Below are 15,723 nucleotides of genomic sequence, written 5' to 3' on the forward strand. Positions count from 1 at the left end.
GTACATGAGCTAAATGCTGACAAATGGGACTAGATTAATTTTGGATATCTGGTTGGCATAGACCAGTTGGACCGAACGGTCTGTTTCAGTGCTGTACATCTCTCTGACTCTGTAACAGAACAGATAGTTTATGTGTGAACCAGAGGGGCCTGTCAGTAACATTGGGTTTCAGAGTTCGGTTGAGGCAATGTGGTTTTATTTTAAGGGACTTAGAGACAAAAGAGATGCACAGTAGGTAAATAAACCCTTCAGTCCAACTCGTCCATGCTGACCGGATATCCTAAATTAATCCAGTCCCATTAGCCAGCACTTGCCCATATCCCTCTAAACTCTTCCTATTCATGTTCCAATCCAAATACCTTTTGAATGTTGTAATTGTACCAGCCTCCATCACTTCCTCTGGCAGCTCATTCCCTACACGTACCACTCTCTCCTTGAAAAGATTTCCCCTCAGGTCCCTTTTACATCTTTCCCCCTCATCCTAAACCTCTAGTTTTGGATTCCCCCACCCTGGAAAAAAGATTTTGACTACTTACCCTATCCATGCCTTTCATGATTTTATAATCTCTACACTCCTCAGCCTCAGATGTTCCAGGGAAAATATCTGCAACTTATTCAGCCTCTTCCTATAACTCAAACCCTCCAAGCTCAGAACCCTTTCAAGTTTCACAACATCCTTGCTGGAAACACAATTTGCAGGTATTGTATTATGGACAAGGCCAGACCCTAACTTTACTGGTTGTTTTAGGCAGAGGTATCCCAGGAGTGATGCAGTTGGTTTCCAGGAAAACAGAATTTACTTACACACCACGGAATGAAACACAAACAAAGAAAACAATGTAGAATAACAGCCGTTTGAAAACCCGACCGACACAATCTCCCCGCAACTTTAAAAAGCTGCTATTCCGATTTCCTGCAACGTTCTCATAAACACACCCCTCTGGCAAAAAAAGGTCAGTTCATGCACAGATTCTTACAGGAGAGATGTTGGAAAGAGAGTTAGCCAGAAATATCTGTTGAATCAGGGTACCTTTCTTCCCCCTGTAGCTTTGGACAGACTGCTTGCTAAAACTCAAACCAAACCAGGGTAAACAAAATGCAGAACTGTCCTTTCATTGTACAAGCATTTTAGAAAAAATCTCAAACCCTTTTCTCTGATTGTTCCCTTAGCCAGTATCTGTTGGCCATTAGCGAAATCCCTAACCCCAGATGATTTGGAACCTCTGCCTTTTACAACCCCTCTTCAAAAAAATACCAAGAACAACATAATCTTCTTAAAGGAGAATCACTGTCACAACAGAGAGCTGAAACATTTGTATCAAAAGGTCGTTTTGTTAGCAGGCCAAGAAAACAGTTTTTCAATTTAGCCAATCAATTTAAACCAGGCCCTTTGGCTACAAAAACCTAACAACAGCCTAAATTCAAATTTTAAATCCTCATCTCCCCCGGGTTCATCTCCATCATTGCAAGCTCATCAGACGAGCCCCTTGCAAGGGGGGATATGATAAAGATCGAACTTGCCCTGCTGTGTGAACTTGCCATTGCCAGCATTGATGCACAAGAAGGGACAGTTTACCTGTGCGATCCTGAGCAACCAGACACTGTGTACCAACTATGCCAGGAAGATGTCCTTGTCTGCTGAGAGACTGAACATTACCAAGAATGACTATTGCAGTGAAGAGTTAATTTACAGAACAAGTCTAAGTGGTCTTTACCAAAGGTGTTGTGTGCCATTTGATACCAGTTGTGCTATGGGCAGCCCTGGTAAGCCTTGCCCCATCCAATCAGGTCATGCCACAAAAGAGAAGATAGAGAAATGTTATCTTTCAGTAACAATTTGTTTCTTCAAAGTCACAATAGAATATTTGGCAGGAATGAAGTGGCCTATTACGTCCTGACCTCAGCAAAAGACTCTTTGACCCCTAATGGCACCCATGTCTTCCCAATTATGGGATGGGTCGAACCATTCTGGGACAATTATCGCATCTCTTACCGAAAGACCCATCTATTGAACAACCTCAAGGAAGTCACAAAGATAGGCCTCTTATTGGGAAGGTCCCTCAGTTATCTACACTAACCCTGGTTAATATTTTGAATAAAGTAAGTACTCCTCGTGCTGTAGCTGTAGGAACACAGTCTTCCTTGAGTTTTGCAGAGAATGGAAGAATCCAAAATCTCTACAAAACATTAATATCACTCTTTGGGATATGTAGCTCTTAGTTTTTTTTTCTGTGGGAGGATTTTCAGGAATTATTAGTCATCAAAACTGCAATTATATCATTTGTGGTCTCACCCTTTTGGGTAATGAGACAACTGCTGCTTTATTGAGATGAGGATTTAAAATTTGAATTTAGGCTGTTGTTAGGAGCAACAGGTGTATGTAGGTTTTTATTAACCACAAAATGGCTTTTCAATCCAAAATAACATAACAAAATGGCTTCAGGTTATGATTTGACACTGAAATGGAATTGTTGCTTTGCTGAGTTGGTTGGATTTAGAAATAAAAGAGAACAATGGAGTTTTCATAATATAAATCATAAGTAACTTGGTATTCGAACTAACCTTGAACTAGCAAGCATGGGATGATTTTGTAAGTAAAATAATCTGTTTCCCAGGAAATATCATTGGATTAACCTGCTGTCAATCATGTCATCTTATTACATTTGATTGGTCTTTTCTTGTAATTAAGGCTGTGCTGTCTCTTAAAAAACATAAACGTGTAATTTTCGAATGTAATTGTGTAATTTCGTCACGGAACATAGAAGCTTTTAACCTCTGTATTGCTGGATAAATCTATGCTAGGCTGCCTTATTTCATTAAACTGGTAACCTTGCTTTAAATAGATCGTACTCCTAGTGATTCTTTTAACCGATCTTGGACCGAGAGCCCGATTGAGGGGGTCTAGATCTTCACCCTAACCTGTAGAATCCCGAACACTATGGATAAATTTACCTCGGCCAATCCATCCTAACCTGCCATCCCTGGACACTGTAGGTAAGTTAGCGTGGTTAACATACACCATCCAGAATATCCTTGGGCATTATCAATAATTTAGTATGGGGGAACCACCCTAACCTGCACATCGCTGGACAGTATGGGTAATTAAGCTCAACCAAGGCCGAGGTTACCACGAGGTTGGAATTCTCTCCCAGAAGATACCACAGTGAACCTGCACAGTTACTGCCTTTGCTGTTTGAATTCATGTATCGCTGGAATTCGGAGTGCGTCTGGGAAAATTAATAAACAGTGAAATTCACAGCTGATTTTGGAGGAACTGTTTGGGCAAGGATCACAGTAAGCAGCAGAAAAGTGTATTGTTTTTAAGTGGGACCTACATAAGGTCTGCAGTAGTGAGTAGAATGGGTTCTTTCTTGATTATATGTTTTTTGAGATATGTCTCTTGATTAAACTTAAAATATAAGCCATAGCTATTAACTTAACTTGGGGCAGTGTTTTGTAGAGGAATAAGACGGTGTTAGTTTCTGGATCTGTAGATTGTGAAGGAGCAAAAATGGCCTTTAGTAGAGTTATATGCGCTTCTTGTCAGATGTGGGAGTTTAAAGAGAGTTTAAGGGTTACTGCAGATTATATCTGCAATAAATGCTGTTGGTTGAGAATCTTATGAGATTGAATGGATCGGTTGGACAGACAGTTAGAAGTGATGAGGAATTTGCAACAGCAACAGTATGTGATGGATGGCAATTATAGGAAGGGGGGAAGTCTCAGATACAGTCACATAGATGGGTTAACTCCAGGAAAAGTAAGACAGGCAGGCAGTGAGTGTAGGAGCCCTCTGTGGCTATACCCATTTCAAACAAGTATGCCATTTTGGAAAATATACGGGGTGATGGATTCTCAGGGGAATGTAGCACGAACAGCCAAGTTTCTGGTATTGAGACTGGCTCTAATACAATGAGGGGCATGTCGGGTTCCAAAAGATCAATTGTGTTCGGGGACTCTCTAGTCCATTGTACAGACAGACATTTCTGTGGACAGCAGCGAAAAATCAGAATGGTGTGTTGTTTCCTTGGTGCCAGGATCAAGGATGTCTCAGAGAGAATGCAGAATGTTCTCAAGGGGGAGAGGGGCCAGCCAAGAGGTCATTGTCCACATTGGAACCAATGATATAGGAAGGGAATAGGTTGAGATTCTGAAGGGAGATTACAGAGAGTTGGCAGGAATTTAAAAAGGAGGTTCTTGAGAGTAGTAATATCTGGATTACTCCCAGTGCTACGAGCTAGGGAGGGCAGGAATAGGAGGTTAGAGCAGAGGAATGCATGGCTGAGGAGCTGGTGTATGGGAGAAGGATTCACATTTTTGGAGCATTGGAATCTCTTTTGGGGTAGAAGTGACCTGTACAAGAAGGACAGTATGCATCTAAATTGGAAGGGGACTAATATACTGGCAGGGAAATTTGCTAGAGCTGCTCGGGAGGATTTAAACTAGTAAGGTGGTGGTGGTGGTGGTGGTGGGGGGGGGGGGGGGGGGGACCATGGAGATAGTGAGGAAAGAGATCAATCCGAGACTGGTACAGTTGAGAACAGAAGCAAATCAAACATTCAGGGCAGGCAGGGTCAAGGTAGGACTAATAAATTAAACTGCATTTATTTCAATGCAAGGAGCCTAACAGGGAAGGCAGACGAACTCAGGGCATGGTTAAGAATATGGGACTGGGATATCATAGCAATTACAGAAACATGGGTCAAGGATGGGCAGGACTGGCAGCTTCATGTTCCAGCATACAAATGCTACAGGAAGGATAGAAAGGGAGGCGAGAGGAGGGGGAGTGGTGTTTTTGATAAGGGATATCATTACAGCTGTACTGAGGGAGGATATTCCTGGAAATACATCCAGGGAAGTTATTTGTGTGGAACTGAGAAATAAGAAAGGGATGATCACCTTACTGGGATCGTATTATAGACCCCCTAATAGTCAGAGGGAAATTGAGAAACAAACTTGAGAGGAGATCTCAGCTATCTGTAAGAATAATAGGGTGGTTTATGGCAGGGGATTTTAACTTTCCAAACATAGACTGGGACTGCCATAGTGTTAAAGGTTTAGATGGAGAAGAATTTGTTAACTGTGTACTAGAAAATTTTCTGATCCAGGATATGGATGTATCTACTAGAGAAGGTGCAAAACTAAATCTACTCTTGGGAAATAAGGCAGGGCAGGTGACTGAGGTGTCAGTGGGGGAGCACTTTGGGGCCAGCGACCATAATTCTATTAGATTTAAAATAGTGATCGAAAAGGATAGACCAGATCTAAAAGCTAAAGTTCTTAACTGGAGAAAGGCCAATTTTGATGATATTAGGCAAGAACTTTCGAAAGCTGACTGGGAGCAGATGTTTGCAGGTAAAGGGACGGCTGGAAAATGGGAAGCCTTCAGAAATAAGATAACAAGAATCCAGAGAAAATATATTCCTGTTAGGGTGAAAAGAAAGGCTGGTAGGTATAGGGAATGCTGGATGACTAAAGAAAGAAATTGAGGGTTTGGTTAAGAAAAAGAAGGAAGCATATGTAAGGTATAGACAGGATAGATCGAGTAAATCCTTAGAAGAGTATAAAGGCAGTAGGAGTATACTTAAGAGAGAAATCAGGAGGGCAAAAAAGGGGATATGAAATAGCTTTGGCAAACAGAGTGAAGGAGAATCCAAAGGGTTTGTTTTACAAATACATTAAGGACAAAAGGATAACTACAGAGAGAATAGAGCCCCTCAAAGATCAGCAAGGCAGCCTTTGTGTGGAGCCGCAGAAAGTGGGGGAGATACTAAACGAGAATTTTGCATCAGTATTTACTGTGAAAAACGATATGGAAGCTATCGAATGCAGGGAAATAGATGGTGACACCTTGAAAAATGTCCAAATTACAGAGGAGGAAGTACTGGATGTCTTGAAACACATAAAAGTGGATAAATCTCCAGGACCTGATCCGCTGTACCCTAGAACTCTGTGGGAAGCAAGAGAAGGGATTATTGCGTCTCTTGCTGAGATATTTGTATCATCGACAGTCACAGATGAGGTGCCGGAAGACTGGAGGTTGGCTAACTTGGTGCCACTGTTTAAAAAGGATGGTAAGGACAAACCAGGGAACTATAGACCAGTGAGCCTGATGTCGATAGTGGGCAAGTTGTTCGAGGGAATCCTGAGGGACCGGATATACATGTAATTGGAAAGGCAAGGACTGATTAGGGATAGTCAACACGCCTTTGTGCGTGGGAAATCATGCCTCACAAACTTGATTGAGTTTTTTGAAGAAGTAACAAAGAGGATTGATGAGGGCAGAGACTGGTTGGACTGGTTCGAATAAAGGGAGAACGAGCCATTTGGATACAGAACTGCCTCAAAGGCAGAAGACAGAAGGTGGTGGTGGAGGAGGGTTGTTTTTGAGACTGGAGGCCTGTGACCAGTGGAGTGTCACAAGGATCGGTGCTGGGTCCTCCACTATTTGTCATTTACATAAATTATTTGATTGCAAAGAAGTTTGCAGATGACACCAAAATTGGAGATGTAGTGGACAGCGAAGAAGGTTACCTCAGATTATAAAAGGATCTTGATCAGATGAGCCAATGGGCCAAGAAATGGCAGATGGAGTTTAATTCAGATAAATGCGAGGTGATGCATTTTGGGAAAGCCAATCTTAGCAGGATTTATACACTTAATTGTAAAGTCCTAGGGAGTGTTGCTGAACAAAGAGACCTTGGAGTGCCGGTTCATAGCTCCTTGAAAGTGGAGTCGCAGGTAGATAGGATAGTGAAGAAGGTGGTTGGTATGCTTTCCTTTATTGGTCAGAGTATTGAGTACAGGAGTTGGGAGGTCATGTTGCGGCTGTGCAGGACATTAGTGTGAGAAACAAAGCTCACTCACTTCAATAATTTCAGTCCGAGACAAGAACTGAAGCATTAGTATAGTTTATATCGTTTATACGCTCTTGCAAGAGGAGTGTGGTGTCTATTTACAAAATAGTCAAACACAGTGTTTAACGAGTACACAACAGTTATGTAATTCGTTCCTCTTCCCTCCTCCCATTGCTCCTCCCCTGTTTACATCTCCCACGTCTCTAAGACTGGCGCCCATTACTCTTGTTTATCTTTTGCCTTATCTGTGACAAAATGCTTATTTCTGGCCTCACAAGGCCATTTGACCACATCCTGCTGTGGTCCATTTTTAGGTATAGCCTCCTTTACTGCCAGCTGCTTCCTTGCTTGCTAGGACCTTATGACCTCTTGATTGTAGTTTGTTCTTGTTTTCGCAGAAGCAGGAAACAGATGCTTATAACTACTGTTTGTACAGACATAGCTAGCTTAAACCCCTCCCCTCACAGCACCTTATCTATTTGTCTGTAACATCTACCATTGTTTGCAGGCACATTTCATTCTTGTATGCACATTTTAGCTAATACAAAAACAATTATATATTTGCTTCACATAGTTTTCATTCTTGTTAACTCAGCTCTTGGCTGAAACAATTATACACTGGCGTGAGTTCATTTACCTTGCAGAAGCAATTTATGATTGCAGAAGTAACACTGCTTTACCTATATCCCACATTGGTTAGGTCACTGTTGGAATATTGCGTGCAATTCTGGTCTTGTGACCTTATAGAGATTTACAAAATTATGAGGGGCATGGATAGGATAAATAGACAAAGTATTTTCTCTGGGGTCAGTGAGTCCAGAACTAGAGGGCATAGGTTTAGGGTAAGAGGGGAAAGATATAAAAGGGACTAAGGGGGCACCTTTTTCACACAAAGGGTGGTGTGTGTATGGAATGAGATGCCAGAGGAAGTGGTGGAGGCTGGTACAATTGCAACATTCAAAAGGCATCTGGATGGGTATATGAATTGGAAGGGTTTGGAGGGATATGGGACAGGTGCTGACAGGTGGGACTAGATTGGGTTGGGATATCTGGTCGGCATGGATGAGTTGGACCGAAGGGTCTGTTTCCATGCTGTACATCTCTGTGACTCTCTCAATGACAGTTGATGGTGCCCTCACCAAGATGGCCGCCCGCGCTCCCCGCCCCAAAACACCATGCGCCTGACCCTCACAAAGATGGCGGCGGGTTGCCTGAGCAACCCGCGAGGTCCTTCCCCAGTGAAGTAAACACTGGGCTTGCGGGGCTTTTATTCGCGGCCTCAGGCCTCCCCCTAGGAGTTTATAAACTCCCCAGTCTCCCTCCTCCCGCGGGTCCCAATCCTACCCTGTCTCACTGTCTCCTCTCCCCGGGGGCAGGAGCCAGGTCTTGGCGCTCGGGCCTGGCGACCTCCCCGGGATGTTCCTGAAACCTGGTCCTGTTCTGGAGGATCCCTGGACCCGAAACACCTCCTCACATTCCTCCCGATACCAGCTGCCGGACCTGCTCAGCTTTTCCAGCGGCTCCTGTTCTTGTTCCTTCTGCCGCCGGCGCCATTCCCCTCCCACACTCAGTAACACTGCCTTTGGCCCATTGCACATGCGCCAACTTACAGGGGGCGTGGTCCAGACGGCGTCGTCACCAACTGAGGGGGCGTGGCTGGGGGAGCCCTCCAACCAATAGGGGACAATGGGGGTTGGTTTTCCCCGCCCCCAGCCTGTTCAGGAATGTTACTCCAGACCTTTGGAAAGCTGAAACATCGGGAAACTTCCAGACACAAACAAAGGGATTTTCGAAAATGAATAGAATAGGTCAGGTAAATTACGAAAGAAGTCTAGCATAAAATATCAAAAGCTTCTGTTGGTCTGCCAAAGGGAACAGTGTTGCTAAAGTAAATGTTGGTCCCTTGGAAGGTGAAACAGGTGAGTTAATAAGGGGAACACTGAAATGACAGAGCTGCTAAATCAATACTTTTCCTCAGTTTTCACGTTGGAGGACAGCAGTACCATTCGTATTGAAACGAGCAAGTCAAAGGCTATAGAAAAGGTAGAACTTAAACAATCAATGTTGATAGGTACACTGTTAGGATTGAGGGCAAACAACTCCCCTGGGCCTGATGGCCTACATCCTAGGGTACTAAAGGAAGTGGCAGTGGAGATTGTGGATTCATTAGTTACAATATTCCAAAATTCCCTGGACATGAGAAAGATTCATTGAGTTTATTTAATACAGAGATAGGTAGGTTCTTGATTGTCAAGGTGATCAAAGAAAGCGGGAGAATGGATTTGAGAAACGTTTCAGCCATGATTGAATGGCTTAGTTTCTGCTCCTATATCTTAGGATCTATGGTTCCAGTGGATTGGAAAAATGCTAATGTAATGCCTGTATTCAGAAAGGGAGGCAGGCAATATGTGGGAAATTGCAGACCAGTTAGTTTAACATCTGTTGTTGGGAAGGTGTTAGGGTCAATTATCAAGGAAGCAATATCAGGATGTTTGAAAAGTCAAAACTCGATCCATCAGAGTCAGCATGGTTTTATGATGGGCAAATCAGATTTGACTAAGTTCTTCATAGATGTAACAAGTGGATAATAGGGGTCCTGTAGATGTAATATATCTGGCTTTTCAGAAGGCATTTGCTAAAGTGCCACAGAAAGCGTTAACTCGCAAGGTTAGATCATATGCGATATGGGCTGATTTATCAGCTTGGATAGGTGGCTGGCTGATGGGCAGAAGACAGACAGTCCAAATTGAAGGTTCTTTTTTCTGGATGGTAAGATGTAACTAATCAGGTGCCACAGGGTTGGGTCCTTGGACCCCAGCTATTTACAATCTACATTTGTGACTTGGATACACGTATAAAAGGCTCATTTGCCAAATTTGTGGATGACACATAAATAGGCGTGATGGTAGATTGCAATGAGGATATATGAACCTTACAAATGGATCTGGATAGGTTAGGAGAGTGGGCCAAAATGTGGCAGATGGAGTTTAAGGTGGATAAGTGTGAGGTCATGCATTTTGATCAAAAACAAAACCAGCAAAGCAACCTATTATCTAATAGAGGGTTTGGGATGACCTGGTGCAGAGGGATCTGGGTATCCTCATTAATGAGTCACAGAAAACTAGCATGCAGGTACAGTAGATAAGTAAGAAAGTGAATGCAGCATTCGCTTTTATCGCTAAAGGAATAGAACATAAAGGGAAGGAAGTGTTACTGCAACCAAACATAGCATTGCTGAAACTGCACCTGGAGGATTGTGCCCAGTTTTAAACTCATTTCCCCTTATATGGTTATGGTAGGGGATTTAACTTTCCAACCATAGACCAGGACTGCCATAGGTTTAAGGGTTTAAATGGAGGGGAATTTATTGAGCGTGTTCAAGAAAGATTTCTGACTTAGTATGTGGATATATCTATGGAGAAGGTGCAAAACTTGACCTACTCTTGGGAAATAGGGCAGGACAGCTGACTGAGGTGTCAGTGGGGGTGCACTTTGGGGCCAGCAACCATAATTCTCTTAAATTTAAAATAGTGATGGAAAAGGATAGACCAGATCTAAAAGTTGAAATTCTAAATTGGAGAATGTCTCATTTTGACAGTAATAGGCAAGAACTTTCAAAAGCTGTTTGGGGGCAGATGTTTGCAGGTAAAGAGACGGCTGGAAAATGGGAAGCCTTCAGAAATGAGATAACGTGAATCCAGAGACAGTATATTCCTGTTAGGGTGAAAGGAATGTCTGGTAGGTGTAGGGAATGTTGGATGACTGGAGAAATTGATTGTTTGGTTCAGAAAAAGAAGGAAGCATATGTCAGGTATAGACAGGATAGATTGAGTGAATCCTTAGAGTATAAAGGTAGTAGGAGTATACTTAAAAGGGAAACCAGGAGGGCAAAAACTGGACATGAGATAACTTTGGCAAATAGGGTTAAGGAGAATCCAAAGTGTTTTTACAAATACATTAAGGACAAAAGGGTCACTGGGGAGAGAATAGGGCACATCAAAGATGAGCAAGGCAGCCAATGTGTGGAACTACAGGAGATGGGGGAGATACTAAACAAGTATTTTGCATCAATGTTTACTCTGGAGAAGGACATGAAAAATATAGAGTGTAGGGAAATAGATTATAACATCTTTAAAAATGTCCATATTACAGAGGTGGTGGTGCTGGATGTCTTGAAACACGAAGGTGGATAAATCGCCAGGACCTGATCAGGTGTACCAGAGAACTCTGTGGGAGGCTACGGGAAGTGATTGTTGGGCCCCTTGCTGAAATATTTGTATCATTGATAGTCACAGGAGAGGTGCCAGAAAACTGGAGGTTGGTTAACGTGGTACCACTATTTAAGAAAGGTGATAAGGAAAAGCCAGAGAACCTGACATCGGTGGTGGGCAGGTTGTCGGAATGAAACCTGAGAGACAGGGCTTATACATATTTGGAAAGGCAAGGACTGATTAGGGATCGTCGGCATGGCTTTGTGCATGGGAAATCATGTCTCACAAATTTGACTGAGTGCTTTGAAGAAGTAACAAAGAAGATTGATGAGGGCAGAGCAATGGACATGATCTATACATACTTCAGTAAGGTGTTTGACAAGGTTCCCCAAGGGAGACTGGTTAGCAAGGTTAGATCTTATGGAATACAGAGAGAACTAGCCCTTTGGATACAGAACTGGCTCAAAGGTAGAAGGTGGTGGAGGAGAGTTGTTTTTCAGACTGGAGGCTTATGACCACTGGAGTACTACAAGGATCGGTGCTAGGTCCACTCCTTTCTGTATTTTTCTATGCAAATGACTTGGATGTGAACATAGATGTATAGTTAGTAGGTTTGCTGATGACACCAAAATTGGAGGTGTAGTGAACAAGAGGAAGGTTACCTCAGATTACAATGGGATCTTGATCAGATGTGCCAATGGGCTGAAGAGTGGCAGATGGAGTTTAATTTAGATGAATGCGAGGTGTTGCATTTTGGAAAAAAAATCAGAGCAGCACATCTACACTTAATGGTAAGGTTCTAGGGAGTGTTGTTGAACAAAGAGACCTTGGAGAGCAGGTTCACAGTTTCTTGAAAGTGGAGTTGCAGGTAGATAGGATAGTGAAGAAGGTGTTTGGTATACTTTCCTTTATTGGTCAGAGTATTGAGTATAGGATTTGAGAGGTTATGGTGTGGCTGTACAGGAGAATGTTTAGGACCCTTTTGGAATAAGTGTACAATTCCGGCATCCTTCCTCTTGGAAGGATGTTGTGAAACTTGAAAGGGTTCAGAAAAGATTTACAAGGATGTTCCCAGGGTTGGAGGATTTGAGCTATAGGGAGAAGTTGACTAGGCTGAGGCTGTTCTCCCTGGAGCGGAGGCGGCTGAGGGGTGACCTGAGAGGTTTATAAAATCATGAAAATCACGGATAGGGCGAATAGCCAAGGTCTTTTACCCCCCGAAATGGAGGAGTCCAAAACTAGAAGGTATAAGTTTAAGATGAGAGGGGGAAAGATTTAAAAAGGAACTAAGGGGCAACGTTTTCACACAGAAGGTAGAGCGTGTATGGCATGAGCAGCCAGAGGTAGTGGTGGAGGTGGGTACAATTACAACATTTAAAAGGTGTCTAGATGAATTGTTCGGATTTAGAGGAATATGGAGCAAATGCTGGAACTTGGGACTGGGCCAGATTGGAACATCTGGTCGGCATGGATGAGATGAACTGAAGTGTCTGTTTCTGTGCGGTGTGACTCTAAGTCTATAACTGCTATGACCGAAACGAGACCTTTTTACTGATAATCTTCCTGCTGGAATTTTTTAGTACACCCAGTTTCAGTCGATTTCTGGTGGGGAAAATTGGCATATGTCCTGTATCCTGGAAATTCTGAAAAATAAAAATAAATAATTCTCCCTGTGAATGGTATAATCCACACCCCGTGATGTGAATGGTACAATCCTCCCCTCCCCTTTTCCTCCTCCACAGCCCTCCACCTTCGAATGATGCAATCGTCCCCCTCTGAATGGTATAGTCCTTTACTCCCTCACAGCCATTAAGGGTACAATTCTCCAAAGTCTAAATGGTACTATCCTTTCCACACCACCCCGAATGAATGTTACAATCCTCCCCTGAGCTGGGATTCACCAATCCCTTTCTGTTTCACATTTCCGAAGCCTTTCCCATTTTGAAAACAGTCTCTGTTTCTGGTCTTCCCACCAAAGTGCATAACCTCAGACTTTACCACATTGTATTCCATCTGCCCCTTCTCTGACCATTCTCCTGGCCTGTCCAAGCATTCTCAGCATGGACCCCTTTGGAACTCCAAAGACCCCTTTATGCCAACTCTCTGCCTTCTGCCAGTCAGACAATCCTCTATCCGTGCCAGTACCTTGCTCCTACACCAGGGACTCTTATCTTACTTAGCAGCCTCCTGCACGGCCCCTTGTCAAAGGCCTTCTGGAAATCCAAATCACTCACGTCCACTGGCTCTCCCTTTGTCTAACTTACTCATTACCTGATCAAAGAATCCTAATAGATTTGTCAGACATGACCTCCTGTTGTCAAAGCCATGCAGACTCGGTCCTGTTTTAACATGCACCTCCACATACTTCGCACTTTCACCCTTCATAAAACCTGTTAAGTTTACCCATTTTTACCATAAATACGTTGTTCTGCTCTTTAAAATGAATTCAAGTTTAAAGATTTCATATTATGTATGTACACTACCTTTGCCCTTCATAATATTTAGCACAAGGTATGAAACTGACTGTGACTGCATCAAGTAAAGGAGTTAGTAATAGTGAGAAAGGAGTGGCTAAATATCTAAACGTACCCATGCAACGGTCAAGAAGGCACAACAACGCCTTTTCTTCCTCAGGATGCTCAAGAAATTCGGCATGTCCATAATGACACTCACCAACATTTACAGATGCACCACAGAAAGCATTGAATCTGGGTGCATTACGTCCTGCTACGGCAACTGCTCTGCCCAGGACCGGAAGAAATTACAGAAGGTGGTGTGCACAGCAAAGTCCATCACGGAAGCCAACCTCCCACCCATGTAATCCATCTACACTTCTCGTTGTCGTGGAAAGGCTACCAACCTCAAAGACCCCTTCCACCCCGGGAATGATCTCCTGCACCATCTTCTGTCAGGCAGAAGATACAGAAGCTTGAACACATGTACCATCAGGTTCAAGAATAGCTTCTTCCCTGCCATTATTAGACTGCTGAATGGAGCTCTCCAATTTGAAATCTAATGTTGCTTCTGCCCACCTCTTGTGCAGCTGTAACCCTGTATGCCTCACTCTGTCTAAGCGCAGTATGACCTGCATGTCCTTAGTTTGCTCGGATCTGACTGTACTGCTGATAAAACAAAACTTTTAACTCTACTTAGGTACATAGCACAGTACAGGCCCTTCGGCACTTGATGCAGTACTGGCCCTTTATCCTACTCTAAGATCAGACTGACCGACATACCATTTATTGTACTAACTTGCATGTACCTATCCAAGAGTCGATTAAATGTCCCTAATGTATCTGACTCTACTACCACTGTTGACAGCGCATTTCACACAGCCACCACTATCTGAGTAGAGAACCTACTCTGACATCTCCCTGAAACCTTCCTCCAATTACCTTAAAATTATGCCGGGAGTGTGGTGCTGGAAAACCATAGCAGGTCAGGCAGCAGCCAAGGAGCAGGGGAATTGACGTTTTGGGCATAAGCCCTTCATCAGGAACGAGGCTTGTGGGCCGGGGGTGCTGAGAGATAAATGGGAAGAGGGTGGGGTTGGGGACAAGGTCGCTGAGAATGCCATAGGTAGATGAAGGTAGGTGTATGGATGTGTGTGTGTGTGTGTGTGTGTGTGTGTGTGTGTGTGTGTGAGAGAGAGGTGGGGGTTGGGGTGGCAAGATGATAGTTCGGAGGGGGTTATGGTGCAGATAGATAGGAAAAAGTGATGGACATGTCAGAAGGGGCAGCGCCAAGTTGGAGGCTTGGGACTGGGATAAAGTGGGGGAGGTGAGGAAACTGTTGAAATCAACATTTGTCCTGTGGGGTTGCAGGGTTGCAAGGCAGAATATGAGGCGTTCCTCCTCCAGGCATCGGGTAGTAAAGGTTTGGCGATGGATAGGTTGGAGAAGTGGGTGGAGCTGATAGATTGAAAAGTTGATGGACAGGTCAAGAGGGCATGCTGAGTTGAAGGCACGGGACTGGGATAAAGTGGGGGGGGGGGGGGTGGAAAATGATGTCGAGCATCTGCAGTCCTCATTTTCTCCTCCTTAAAATTATAGACATTTGTAAGGGGCATGGATAGGGTGAATACCCAAGGTCTTTCCCCAAAGTCTAGTACTAAAGGGGCATAGGTTGAAGGTGAGTGGGGAAAGGGATCTGAGGGGCAACATTTTCACGCAGAGGGTGGTGCGTGTATGGAATGAACTGCCAGAAATGGTGGAGGCTGGTACAATTACAACATTTAAAAGGCATCTGGATGGGGATATGAATAGGAGGGGTACAGATGAACATAGGCCAAATACTGGCAAATGGGTCACTACATTCATTTAAGGTATGGACTGAAGGGTTTGTTTCAGGCTCTACAACTCTATGACTATGTCTACATAGTTGGAAACCAATTTCACAAAATGAGGAATAGGTCATTCACCCCTTACAGCCTGTCCTGAGCTGTGGCCTAACTGCACATATTCCAGTGCAAGTTTCAGAAAGATTTCAGCAGCTCTTTTAAAAAATTGAAATGTGTTTAGACTTCAATGATGTTTCTGAATATATCATTTTAGCTATTCTCAATTTTAAAGATAAGAGTTTCGAGTGAACACAGCCCACACCTCCCAGTGCAGTCAGTAACCTTTACAATGTTGATGAAACGATGCAGTACCTGG

General features: G+C 43.5%; 1 protein-coding gene across 2 annotated transcripts in view; it reads right to left on the minus strand.

The window, feature by feature from the left end:
* Positions 1–15,723, minus strand: part of LOC122545194 (uncharacterized) — a 785,061-nt gene that overhangs the window by 500,923 nt on the left and 268,415 nt on the right. The window lies entirely within an intron of this gene.

The sequence above is a fragment of the Chiloscyllium plagiosum genome, unplaced genomic scaffold, assembly GCF_037043375.1.
Source record: "Chiloscyllium plagiosum isolate Xiang-an unplaced genomic scaffold, Cpla_swu_hap1 HiC_scaffold_27, whole genome shotgun sequence".
NCBI classification, from domain to species: domain Eukaryota; kingdom Metazoa; phylum Chordata; class Chondrichthyes; order Orectolobiformes; family Hemiscylliidae; genus Chiloscyllium; species Chiloscyllium plagiosum.